Below are 14,029 nucleotides of genomic sequence, written 5' to 3'. Positions count from 1 at the left end.
GGAAAAGGAGTCTCTACCCTGCAATTTGCTTAGCAGGCAATGAGCAAGGAAACACAATTCCGCTTTAAAAATGTCTTTGTAGTTAGTAATTCCCTTCTCTCCTTAATATCCCACAACTGATGTTGTTCAAAACCCATAGTCTTATGGGTCATATAATAGAAAACAAGGTTACATAAAAAACAGGGGTCACATCATACAAAACAGAGACTTGTCCCTGACAATGCCAAAACTGCAGTCAGAGCCATATAACTTAGAATCACAGAATGATAGAATGGTTTGGAATGGAAGGGACCTTTATCATTTAGTTCTAATCCCCTGCTATAGGCAGGGACACCTCCCTCTAGAGCAGGTTGCTCACAGCCCCATCCGCCCGGCCTTGAATGCTTCCAGGGAGGGGGCATCCACAGCATCACTGGGCAACCTGTTCCAGTGTCTCACCACCCTCACAGTAAAGAATTTCTTCCTAATATTGAGTCATTAATTTCAGATGAGGGGGAAAAGCAAGATAAAACCTCTGTTTCATCATTAAGTATTTATGGTCAGGTTTCCTGAAACTGTGATTTAGTGCTACATATGTTTGTCTCAAAGATACACTTTAAAAATTAAGCATATTGTCAACTTTTTTACTACATTACCTCATGCACATTCTATCCATTATACTTTCAAAAGAAATAAAAATCAGTCAGATCCATTTGATTACTCTTGCCCTAAATTAAACCATCAGCCTATCTCCTATAACAAGCTCTGTCTTATACCATATAACATGATTAGAATTAATTTGCATTGAAGTTTGCCTGTAAAAGCAGTACAGAAAATGCCTCCTTAAGATGTCTTTTCTAGTAAACACTAAATGACTTATGATGTATCAGAGGACAATTTTACATCACAGACATTTCTAATTGATGACTTTGAATATTTCTTTAAATGGGGCATTTACCTCTCCCACTGCTATTACGTGTAAATGGTGAGTGCTGCCAGAACTGCATAGTGACTCCCAGAGCTAGAGAGATGAATTCACCATAGGAAAACACACCGTATGCACTGGACTCTGAAAAGAAGGAACTCATCATAAAAATTGAATCTTTAGTAATTTACCCTTAATGCAAGCCCAGTGGGTGAAATAACGTTTAGTAATTCATTAGTAGATTAGCCAAGAAGGGAGCTCTCACACTGATAGAGGGACAAGTTAAGAGAATTACCATGACTGCCCTTGCAGCAGAGATGGGGGCCTTTCTGCACGCACACAAAAAGTCAGCAGAACTGTACTGCACACACTGCTGTGATAACTCAGCCCACCTCGTTTTCACAGGAACTGCAACAGTTCTTAAACAATAGTGTACTTTGTTAAAATAAAACTGAAGCCCAAAGTCATGAGATGAGTTCAAATGGTCCTCCTTCTCCCCAGCTAAACAACACAAAGAACTGCTTTCTGCACAAAGCTGTCTGGTTGGATTATAATTATCATAACCACACAGAACATTTTCTTTCCACTTCTCCCCTTACCAAGAACTATTGTAACTCTTTGTCAAGAAACTTTATGAAAAACAATGACACCAGGAGTTAATAAAGAAATGCAAAACCCTTTAGTTTCACATGATGCTATTATAAAAACATTCTTCTTTCCTTCTTATTTTAGGCTGTTCTTTATTGTTTACCCAATAGATTAGATTGGCATTCAAGAATAGTTTTCTTGAGTACTTAAATTACAAAGCAACCGCTATGCAGTGAGCCTTGTCACACACGGAGCTTTTGTAGCTTTAGTGGAGGGTGGGTGCGCATGAGAAATGAAACAGTACTTCCTCCTGCAGGAAAACAATCTACAGCTTTTTCTTTGTTGTTGTTTTTTAATTAATGCTACCACATAGCTTAGAAGAGATGCTGCGAATATTTGCCTCGCTTGATTCATTCAGCCATCAGAAAATTGGATCCTCCAACAAATACAGATGCTATCTATCTGAAAATAAAGGCCATGTTTAAAGAACCTCACTGTAACATCTATCAAAGGAGTATCAGAGAATCATAGCATCACAGAATCCCAGAATCATTGGGATTGGAAGGGGCCTTTGGATCACATATGGTCCAAATCCCTGCTCAAGCAAGGGTACCTAGAGCAGGCTGCCCAGGGGTCCTAGAGCATGGCTCCACGATCACTGCATCCTCCCTCACATATTTAGGCACACTGATAAGATCCCCTGAGCCTCCTTTCTTCCAGGTTGACAGTCCCAGCTGTCTTAGCCTTCCCTCAAAGCACAGGTGCTCCAGTCCTTTCATGATCTTTGTGTCCCTTCATCAGAATTTATCCAGTTGCCCCATGTCCCATACTGATGAGCTTAAACTGGACACGGTACAGCAGGTGTGGCCTCAGTAGTACTACATTTACCCATCCTTGGGCCAACATTTTCAACAGTCATTGCATTAAAGTTGCTTAATTACTTGCTTTTCCTCTATCTTGAAAACAAAGAGTTTGGTGTTTACACATGTGTCTGACTTTAAGTAGAAAAATCAAAACACCTTGAGTTTAAATATCATGGAGCCTGTTCCAACACCCGTGTTAGAACCTCAGGCTTCATTCCTCCACTAACAAACCCAAGTTCCCTGGGGGCATTCACGTGAACTCTTTTCTTTGTCTCAGTGTTCTCTGACATTGTAGCTCATACTGGGTACAACTACATGATCCAGTGAAGTATGGTGCAGGTTTTACAGCTAACATCAGTGCAAGATGATGCATCAGCATGTCTGAGCAGATCTCTCTGGGAAGATAATAGGAAGAAAAGAAACTCTCTAGTCTATATATCAACATAAAGAAGCAGAGCATGTCACTTTTAACTGCTGCTGGAATGACAAATAATGAAAGATACTGAAGAGAGTATCATATCTGTATTAAAGATCTTCTTATTGCAAAAACAATATAACAGTAATTATTTTCCCTTTTAATTTATCAGTGAGAAGAAAAAGAATTTTTACTCATGAGGTCTCCAAATATCCGTGATTTTTGAGATAGGAGTTTGTTTTAGGGAATGCTTTAAGAAATACAAGATGAGAAGTGAAATAGTTTGACACGTAAGAAAAAGCATAGCAGAAAAAAAAAATTAGTTAAAGTGTGAATTTATTTGAAAAAGAGGATAAAGAAATAGCAGGTCAAAAGCAGATCCAGGCTACATGAGAAGTCCAAAGATGAGAGTAGGAGTTAAGTTTGACACAGGAAGAGGCACTGATAATGAAGTGGAAGGAGGCAAGTGATGTAGAGAAAGGAAAGAGCAGTAGACACTTCTGCAATGTAGTGAGAAAAGAAAGTTGTCATCACTGCGGGTTGACCATCATCATGATTCCAACAGCCCCGGATGAAAGATGGAAGGGTTATGGCATGTAAGCTTGTGATTAAAGCACTGAGGAAATGGCTTTTTTTTTTTTTTTTTTTTTTTTAATTCCAGTCAGAATATTATTATCTCTCTCTGTTGCCCTCTGAATTTCTCACAGGTCACAAGCATGTCATATGTTTTGTAAGAAAAATGTCTGAAGACTTTTTAGGGGCTTACCAGAGCTGGTTTTCTTACTGAAGAATAGTAGGTCACCAGAACAATAAAATGAGGCAATGTTGAAGGTACTTTACAGAAAAGATGGGAGAGACTAAACCACTCCATTGTCTAGTACTTGGGTTAAATTTAACTTAAGTTTCCCCTTTATAAGAACCTAAAACAATATTCAGAATGTTAACTGTGCTGCTCTTCTGGGGAATTAAGTTTTGTGCTGTCTCTCTGCATCAAGGTGGTTGTCACAGCTCTCTATATCATTCTGATATGTTACCCAGGCATTCTGGCAGACATAATTACACACAATGAATGGCACACTAGTCGCAGTTAGTGGCACTGTGAAAGAAACAGGAGCCCTAAAAACAGGGCACAATAGAGACCAGATAGCATGAAATAAAGCAGATTAGTTTCTTTGCCTACTGGTATCAAGTGGAATTGGTGTCAGCCAACTGTAAGCTCTTATTGTGAAACTCTTGAGTTCCTCAAAGGGGATTTTTACTGTCAAATCCTTTAACAGCTATGAAAAATTAGTGTCAGAATTAATGCAGCGCTTATACACAATTCTATTCTTTACTGTAAAGTAACATATTTAAATTTAATTCACATAGCAGCAGTTTAGCAGTGAAAAGACAATGTTTACTTTTCTTTCTGCATTAACTTTAATTATTGCAACTAGATCAAGCTGTTGTATCTGTATCTTAGTATAAAAATAACTATGAGTGACATTTGAAATGAGAGTTCAACAAGTAATTTCTCCTTCTTTTATCAAAACGCATATTTTTTGCCACTACTTTATATTTCATTCTCAGAAAGCAGTATTTCTCTAGAAACAACAACAACAAAATCACAACAAATCATATATATATACTTATATATTATTTGAGAAGGAGTATTTACATTTACTGTGCAGCTCATATTATTGTATTTAGCTTTATGCTACCTATTCTGTTACTCAGAAAGTCCACCAAGGTGTGAGTATAATCCCATCTAGAGAATGTGGCAATAATGCAACTGCTGAATGAGATCAGTGAGCCAAAGAAAGGTGCCTTCAATGAGCTTGGCATTGATGAGGAGAACTACCTGGGGAATTCTTCCAAGACTGAATCTGAAAATTACCCATCTGCCCTGAAAGGCTCTGAGATTTCTCTCACAGAAACAGCAAAGGCAATACAAACACTGAGTTTGTGCTATGGTAAATGCATGCATGTGAGAGGAGGGAGCAGGCTTACTTAGCTAAGTCTTACATACTTTAATATTCATCTTTCTAATACATCAAGACTGCATACAATACTTTCTGAGCAACTCTGAAGAAAAAAAAAAATCATTTCTTAGAAAAATATTCTAAATAAGATGCTAATGAATATCCACTAAACTAATTGCATACTTTTGATGCTAACTCCCACTTAATGATTGCAAAGGTTAACTTATCTAAAATGACAATAACTGCTCAGAACAGTGAAATACTTTGTGTAAACTTTAATTTCAGTTGTGGCTCTGGTCCTTACAACTGTATGAGATTTATTTGAAGCCAGTGGAAATGTATATGAATACATATATATTGGACTTGAGGAAGAGGATTTTCCTTTGTATGTTCAAGCTGCAAAGTAGTTTAAACTTTCTCTAAGTAAGACCAAAACTTTCTATCTGGAGTCTAGGAGGGGTATTAGCTTAAGAAATCGAGTTATTTGAAGCAGAATATTCAAACCTTTCTTCTAAAACAAATACAAGGTAATAAATGCAATTCTTCAACTAGAGTCTCGTGGCCTGACCAGATCATTAACCGATCTACCACGGTTCACCTTGAGAAAGCTCATATAGTCTTTCCAAATCATAATGTAAATGTAACGTAAAACTCATTTTTGTTGAAGATTAAGACCACAGTCATTAAATTTCTATTGTATTTTACATTCAGGACATCAACTCTGTCACAGACCCATGATACAAGCTGAAGATCTAACTCAGCCAGATCAAAGTAGATAAAAATGGAAATCTGCAGGTGTCTTCGTTTTTGGCTTCTGTTGAGAAGGGACAAAGGACCGATGGTAGAGGAAGCTTGATCACTCCATAGACAGTCCACATGGTGATCAGAAAAGGAAGAGCTGGAAGCAGTGCTGACAATGGCCAGATGGCCCCTCTGTAATGTTTGGGAAGTTGGCAGAGAAGCGTGTGAGAATAACATCACAGTCACAACCATGAGTACATCACACTGCAACTAAAGCTGATGAGAGAAGTATGTGAACTCTCTAGCTGAGGGTGGGTGAACTCTCTAGCTGAGGGTGCGTCTTTCTCCTAGGCCAGATAAATACTGCAGATATCCAATCTTGACACTCCTAGTCACAGAGTCAAATAATTCATCCTACCTTTTATGTGGGGCAAACTAAGAAGACAAAATAATGAAGCTTTTAAGGTAGTTTAAATTCCTGGTTCTAGTATTACCATACAGATCCTCTTGTAACAAAAAGGCAAGTTGCAGTTTCAAGGAGGACCTGTGAAACTCAGTTTTGAATGTAATAAAATCATAAGCATCACAAATTGCTTCCTTTATGTCACCATAAGCAGTTTTCTAAAGCAGAGTAACAAAGCCTTCTGTTTGGGAGGTTTCTGTTGTTGATTACAAAGAACCCAGATAAGTGGGGCTTTGCTCTGAATGCCATTTTTTGAAGCAGGCATCGCATGCTACGCTTCCATGCACACAGAAATTAAATCTCATGGTGATTATTGAAGCTTTCCAAACTGAGCTGAGTAAATATTCCTTGCTTCAGTGCAAAACCCCATAAAATCAAACAGCAGTTGCTACAATCACTGGATATTTCTTCTGATCAAGGAACAGTCACCCTGCAAGCTGGAAGCCCTAGCAGCTAGGATGCCCATTCTGTGGCAACTCTAACATTACCTTGAGGTACTAATGGCTGTGTCAGACTGCAAAGCAATAGCTGCTATACTGTGAACTCAAACTATTCACTTGCAACACCAGAAGCTTTTTGCTACCTGCTGTCCCTTTGCTGATGGAAGATGTAGTGCAGGAAGACACTGGGGTAAGAGCCACATGCACCTGGTAGTTGATTTCTCCATTTGGGGAAAGTATTGCTTCTCTGAATGACTCAAAGCAGAAACAACTACATTCACTGATTGAATTTACTGGTCACAAATGAGAGTACTGCACGGGTAAGAACGGGAACACTTTGTGCTGGGACAATTAGACCATAGACACTGCAGATGTTCCAGCCTCAGGATAAATATGTCTTTTCTAAGCTGGATTTCCATTTTTGAAATTTTCCTTAGTTTTGCCCACCCCTGAGCAATCGAGATAACTTGAGAGTGGTTTTGTGTGCTCATGAAACCTTTCCTGAGTCTAATTTTAAATACTACCGCGCCACTAAACACTTGATCTTTTCTTTTGGCATCTCCCCCTGCCACTGCCTTGTGTTCAGCTTATAACTCTGTTGTTCCCTCCTAGGGACCGTGGAGTAATCAGAGGTATTATTTTCCTGTGAGTCTTTCCAATGTAGAGCTGAATGTTTCCAAGCATTTGTCTATAGGGAGATCCCACTGTGAAGTACAATTGTATTCAGTGAGCTGAGTGAAAAGTTTCATATATAAAATTGAATTGACAGAGTAGGACATTACTGACAGCTTTGAAGTTGCAAATGAAATTTTCCTCTTAAATACTTTCTGTACTCTCCTCCCCCTCACCACTGTGGAATAAGCAAGTCTTCTGTGTTTATTGTAAAAAGAAGGTGAAAGGGTTTTCATAAACCTTGGGTCCGTACCTAATACCCACCAAATCCCTGGAAATCTTTTCATTGCCTTGAATGGGATTTGGGTTAGGTCAATAATGAGGTGAATAAACAGTTATGAATTGTTTCATGGGTTTGCTTTGTCCCTGCTCTGACAATGGATGGTTTACAAGTGGGAAGAACCAACCACATTCGGAGCCCTGTGTAATAACACAGCCATTTGATATTTTTTCTAGCTATCATGCGTGCAAATGAAAAACACACGAACATCAGATTTGAGAGGTTGTGGTTCTGAGTGACCTAAAAATATGGCTTTAGCTTCAGGGGAAAAAGAAAAAAGAGGGGAAAAAATAGCTCCACAAGGTGAAAATATAGGGAGTTGTACATAAAGTTACTGTATGACACCTTCAGATGACCCTCTAAGCCTCTACAAACTTCTGTTTTCTGGCTGAACTATAACCAAACACTGAGACCAGTTTAGATATCTGATATGTTAATAAGGAAATCAGAGAACTCCCCAGCACTTGTTCAGATCAAACTCTAAAGAGAGCAAAGATTTTAGAGCAATCCTGATTCACATGCTCAGTGTATAAGAAAACCGTCTCAACTGTACAACTGTAAGTTGTTTCATTCCAACCTGCTGAAAACAAAGAGTTTTGAAAACCCTTGTAAAACCCATAGCTGGGATATGTATTATTGCAAACAAGGATAATGGTAACATTAGATTTTTTTTTTTAATGTAAACAACCAAATCACACAACAACTTAGTGAGCTCTGTGATGCTGAAACATTCAGAAGACTACTCCCAGTATGAGTCCTGGGCTTTATTTCCTCCAGACATTTATTAACTTATTAATCTGCCAGACTAAAAAGCGTGCTGCAGATGGATGTTGTGCTACAGAGGGAGTTGTCACACAAGCAAACCAAAAGGAAGCTTTGGCTGTTGATAAAGAGCTAAAACGAAGGAATGACTGACTTCCTTCATGAAAAATCTTTATTGATAGGACACTAATAAGGCATAGAGATAGATATTTCAGCCACATTTGATTGCTGTCTTACTTGTCAACTCACTGACAAAGATAGAGTGAAGAAAGAACCACAACTGTAAAAGTGCTTTGATATGGAAAAAAAAAATAATAATTAACCTTTTATTTACAAAGATATCATCTAATATTTCTCTAAGAATCAAATGAAAATTCCTTTTTAGGAGTGAGACTGAAAACAGATGCTTACAATGAGTGCTTTTATCAGTTATCTTAAAGAACACTCTCTGCTCTATTAGCATTATTCTTCTGCTATCTGTTCCAGACTGCCACAGACTAGCACTTGTTTCGTCAAGTTTATGTAAGTGCTCTTTTATTTCTAAATTCCAGACTGATGTTGAATGTGCACGAACTGCAGCATCAACAGGCTAACAGAAGAAGCTAGTCTGCAAACAGTGCCTGCCTTATTGTACACCACTTCCAGGTTTTTAAAGGAATGAGCTGACTGACTCACAGCTGGTAGACTAGTTAAAAAAAGACTGCATCCCACTGGGAAAATAATATAATGATTTTCTCCAGCACAATTTGGTTCTCCAAAATTTACATGTTGCAAACGGCGTATTAATTAAATTAAATCAGAGATGATCTCTAATTTAGTACGAATGGGTGGAAGCAGAACAAACTTTAAATTCTTAGCTCCCGTTTTTGTATTTAGGTGATTAAAAATCAGTGTTGAAAATTTGCATATCATTCCTTAACATTTATGGTTGAAAAGGTTATTTTCTAAATGCTAACCAAGAGTAAGCTTTGCAACACAGTGAGTGTGAATTTATGATCAGTGAAGACAACCACTCTGTGAGGTCTGATTTGCTTTCATTGAATCACAGAATCATTGTGGTTGGAAAAGACCACTCAGAACATCTAGTCCAACTGTCAGTCCATCACCACCGTGCCCACTGAACCATGGCCCTCAGTACCACATCTCCCTGTTTCTTGAACACCTCTAGGGATGCTGGGATGCTGTCCACCACCACCTCCCCAGGCAGCCTGTCCCAATAACTCACCACTCTTTCTAAGAAGAATTTTTTCCTAATATCCAAACTAAACATCCCCTGGAGGTTCCTTCACCACAGGAGCCTGTTCACTCTGAAATCTAATGAAGGTAATTCAGATATCAACACTGATATATAGTTAATAAAACTCAGCAAAGGAAGGTACGAATTTCTTTTTGAAAGAAGGAATACTGTGAGAATATAAAACAAACTGCTAGGGACATCTTATTAAGTGGGCCTCAAGTCACGGTCGTTCTGCATTACCCGAGTAGAACTCAGAGCCCGTTTTATGAGTTATTATGTAATTGCTGCTGTTTCTGTGATAAAGTTTGAGAAGTATTCCCCATTTCCAAGCCTATCCTAGAGCACCTGGTTTGGTGAAAGGATACCAATTGATTAGGGTTAAATTTTAAGCTTGCAATATGTTGGAAATGGCAATCCCACTCAGAAAAAAGGCACCAACCATCTGCAGATGCTCTTATGCTTCCAGTTATTTGCAGTTACCTCCTCCAGCTCTTTGGTTTGCCAATTCATTTCAGTAAATTATGATTAAGTTTCCTGGTTTCTTCTGTTCATTCCCTATGTTTCTTGTACCTATTCAGCAGACTGACTCCCTTTTTCAATTCCTCCTTTAACCTTTCACTAATTATCAACACCTAAGTCAACTTGTGGCTGTACCAATACCAACCTCATTTATATCTTTCCTCAATAAGAGGCTTGTAATGGAGGCAAGCGTTTCTCACTTTTTCTAGGCACTCTTCTTCCTTAAGACACCACCCTCTAGCCAAGAAAATGAGGATTCTTCTAGCAGCACCCTTCTAAGGTGCCATGCATTTAAATAACAGAATCAAAAACACCCTACATCAAAAGGGACCCACAGGGACCATCGAGACCAACTCCTGGTTCCAAGAGTAAATGGGTAATTACAAAATTCAAACCCTATGTTTGAGAGTGTTGTCCAGATGCCTCTTGAACTCCAGCAGCTCAGGGCCGTGCCCACTGCCCTGTGCATCCCATTCCATGCCCACCGCCCTCTGGTGCAGACCCTGTCCCTGACCCCCACCCGCCCCTCCCCTGACGCAGCTCCATGCCGTTCCCTCGGGCCCTGTCGCTGTCACACAGAGCAGAGCTCAGCGCTGCCCTCCGCTCCCTGAGAGGAGCTGCAGCCGCCATCAGGCCACCCTCAGCTCCTCTGCTCTGGGCTGAGCACACCCAGGGACCTGAAATCTAGGAGGCATCCGTCCCTACTCATCTCCTTTACTCACTCTTATCTATTTTGAGAAGGTTCTGTTTATCTGAAGCACAGAAATACTTTTCCATGTATCAGTACGGTGAAGTGATTAATCCACTCTTTCTCTCCTATCTGACCAGTTAATACTGGAAGATACAGTCTTGAAGAAAGATTTAGCTACGTTCTTTGAAGAAAAGTTGTTGAGGTAGCTTGAGTTATCTTGTTTTCAAGGAAACTTGAGGGTTAAAAATCCCCTTCCTTTGAGCCTGAAATCCTAAAACAGCATTTCTGCCCAAGTGATTTGCTCACTAGGGAATGTGATGCTGGTCAAGGGCACCATTCATCCTACAGGCTTCTCCCTTCAATCTCCTGAAAACTGAGACTGAAATTAGCATTCTGTTCCCAAATTACAGTCTGAAAAATGTAAAATAAATTATACAAAATGCAAGCACATAATTCCAGCTGTGCTTCTCTGTAGAAAGCAGCTGTCCTGATGAATGCACTCACTGTAAATATTTAAATTGAAAATAGAATTTTTTCCTTCAAAATATGAGCAAATAGTATCGCCTTATCACTGCAAGACACCTTGGATGTCATCAGCAAGTTTTGCATCACAGGCATTAAAATAAATAGATGAAATGTCACTTTTTTATTATTACCATTATCTGTAAGGTGGAGTGTATTGTATGTGCCTTCGGTACTGACTGAGCAACTGGGGAGGTGCTCCCAGTAAGCAAACTTGTGAAAAAAAAATAAAAATATTTATGTTGGGGAGGAAAATACATAACGAAAATAATTCTTGGTTCTTATGAGTCATCTTCAACTCTGCCAACCTACCAATTATTTCCCAAGCCAGAATAAAACACTTACTAAAAGACAACTGAAATAGAATGTTTGGGTGGCAAATTTGCAATGAATAAAATGAAAACAGTTTGTTTACCTTATGAATGAGTAATTAATATTTTCATGCTTCTAAACTCAGAGGGTGGCAGCGTTACCTGAAAATCTACTGAAGCAATCAAGCCACAGAGGGAGCCCTATCCAAATGGCTTCATAAGCCTGTCAGGCATGAAAGGATGGAGGGACTGAGAGTGCTCAAGTAACCATCCCAGAAAATGTGTCTGCAGTGGATAAGATACTTTCTCCAGCATCAGCTCAGTTTGGTTTGGGGGACACTTTCTCTCCCTTTGCTAGAAAAATAATTAATAAGGCAAGTACCAATGTGTCCCAAGGCAGCCAGGAAGAAACTCTACAGAAGGATATTAAATTATCACTGGATGATAGTATAGATAAGGAAGATCATGAACAGAACTATTTCAGGATCTGAAATACAACACAAGTCCTTCTCAGTCCCACTGCAAGTATCTCGCCTTCCACCTGGAGAAGGACACAAAATCCCATTTACAACATCTACTTTTTAGTGATTGCCTGCCTCAAAGTATAACGCTCTCCAGAAAGCCACTCTTAATTATCTGGTCTCTCTTCACTCAGCAGAGGTTTATTCCAATCCTTTCTCTAATTACCTGGGTTGTTTCCACCCAAGAAAATAGGAGACAGCATACACCGTGTCCTTGGGGTCACTGCACATCATGGTTGCATGGTCTCTATCATTAAGCAGCTCAGCTACAATCTTAGTGGGACAAATACTTACAGTTAGTTCCTTGTAATTGGTCCATTAAAAGGAAAAAGGACTAACTGTCTTCAGTATTTACTGGTTATATTTCCATGACGAATAAAATGCGGTTTCTTCATGTACTTTGTAAGGCAAAAACGAGATATTCAACTAGGAATTATTTACTTTCCCTTGTTAGTAATGATTCAGAGCAATTTTGCCTTGTGCTAGGGGGGAAACCCAGACTTTGCTGAGAATAACAAAGTTTCCCAGGAGCTCAAGGCCATGTCCAGGTGGTTTTTGGAGATCTCCAAGGAGGAAATGATATAGCCTCTCTGGCAACCTGTGCCAGTGCTCCATCATCTCCACAATAAAAATGTGCTTTCTGATGCTGTTTGTGTACACTTGCTTATATTTACTGTCTGACCTCTAAAGGACAGTAACACTTGTGTCTTTTGAATATAAACACTAATTTTAGCACAAGATTTTATGAAAATAGCTCCTAGATTTGAAAGAAAGTTATGGAACATTTGATTTTACAAAGAAAATTGCCACATTATGTGTCCTGTGTATTTTCTGATGTCTAGTGTCATTTCAGAAAGGATTTTTCAGATTGGAAAGAGTGATAAACAGAGATGGAATTAAGGGAAATTTTATAATACTATGGACCTAAGCATGTATAATACTTTGTTTTTAACACTGTAACACAAGAGACTAATATCACTATTATGAAAATGGAGGAGGTAGGGAATAAGGACAATAGACATTTTACGAGCATTGAGCTAGATAAGTATTCTGTTAAGCAAAATGGCCCCAGATCTCTTGCAATACTCAGCCTGGCTTTCAAATAGTACACCTGAGAATGGGGTTACTTTTTGTTTTAGTATTCCATGCAGTCACTGACAGCTTAGAGCTATTCCCTTGATGAGAGCTTCTTACCATAATGCAAATAGTAATAAAAGAGCAGAGAAGAAGGTTGGAGGGGTTTGTCAAACCTGTGCAATTACATGGGAACTCTGCTGGAGTTAACAAAGACAATTGTAGAGCTTCTGATATATATGTAATATATAATATAAGTAATATATATATATGTTTTTGTGGAAAAAGATAACTTTTGCATGTAAAAAAAAAAAAGAAGAAGAAAAACAACAAAAAAATATTTCTGGCTTGAGCTGAGTCATAAAGTTGGCAAAACAAAATCACTTGAGGTTGAAACAGATCTCTATCCAGACTAAGCCAATGGGTCTGAAGTGTTACTTTCCGTGCAGCAGCAAGAACAGTAACACAGACTAAAGTGTACCCTGTGTGGGAGATTAGAAATGCTTCACTGCCCCACTTTTTCACTGAATCAAAGTTGTGCAGATTTTAGTTTTTATTCTTCAGTAATGGGGGAAACACACTGATTTATTCCACCCAGTTCCTCATGATCACTGCAGCCACTGCCAAATGAGGTACAAGCCGTGAAGACAGATTTGATACCAGGTTTAAGCACTGATGAAGAGTTTGGCTCAGGCTCTACAGAAAATATGCAAAGGTTTCACCATGTCATATTGATATGAATGCCAAAAATCTTCCACAAAACTTCTTCTTTTTTGTACTTTTAATTATTATTGTTATTTTGTAGTTGTCTGATCTACTTCTAACAAGTGAAATGTTGTGCTCCATTAGTCTGGAGATAAACTTAGTGTAGCTTTTTGTCTATTGAGCTTTTAATTAAAAGAAACTAAATTAAGGACTGAAACTCATCAGCTGTGACTTTTGCTTTTAAATAGCTTTACTGCTTTCAATATAAAAATTAGCGAAGAGAACTGTATGTTATCATGATCCATGAATATTTCATTATGGTGCAAACTATTTTCCAGCTGGTCCTTGGCTCAGGATCTG

This window comes from Phasianus colchicus, chromosome 3 (genome assembly GCF_987193195.1).
Source record: "Phasianus colchicus chromosome 3, bPhaCol1.hap1.1, whole genome shotgun sequence".
In the NCBI taxonomy this organism is placed as follows: Eukaryota; Metazoa; Chordata; class Aves; order Galliformes; family Phasianidae; genus Phasianus; species Phasianus colchicus.
Note: the sequence above shows the minus strand (reverse complement) of the source record.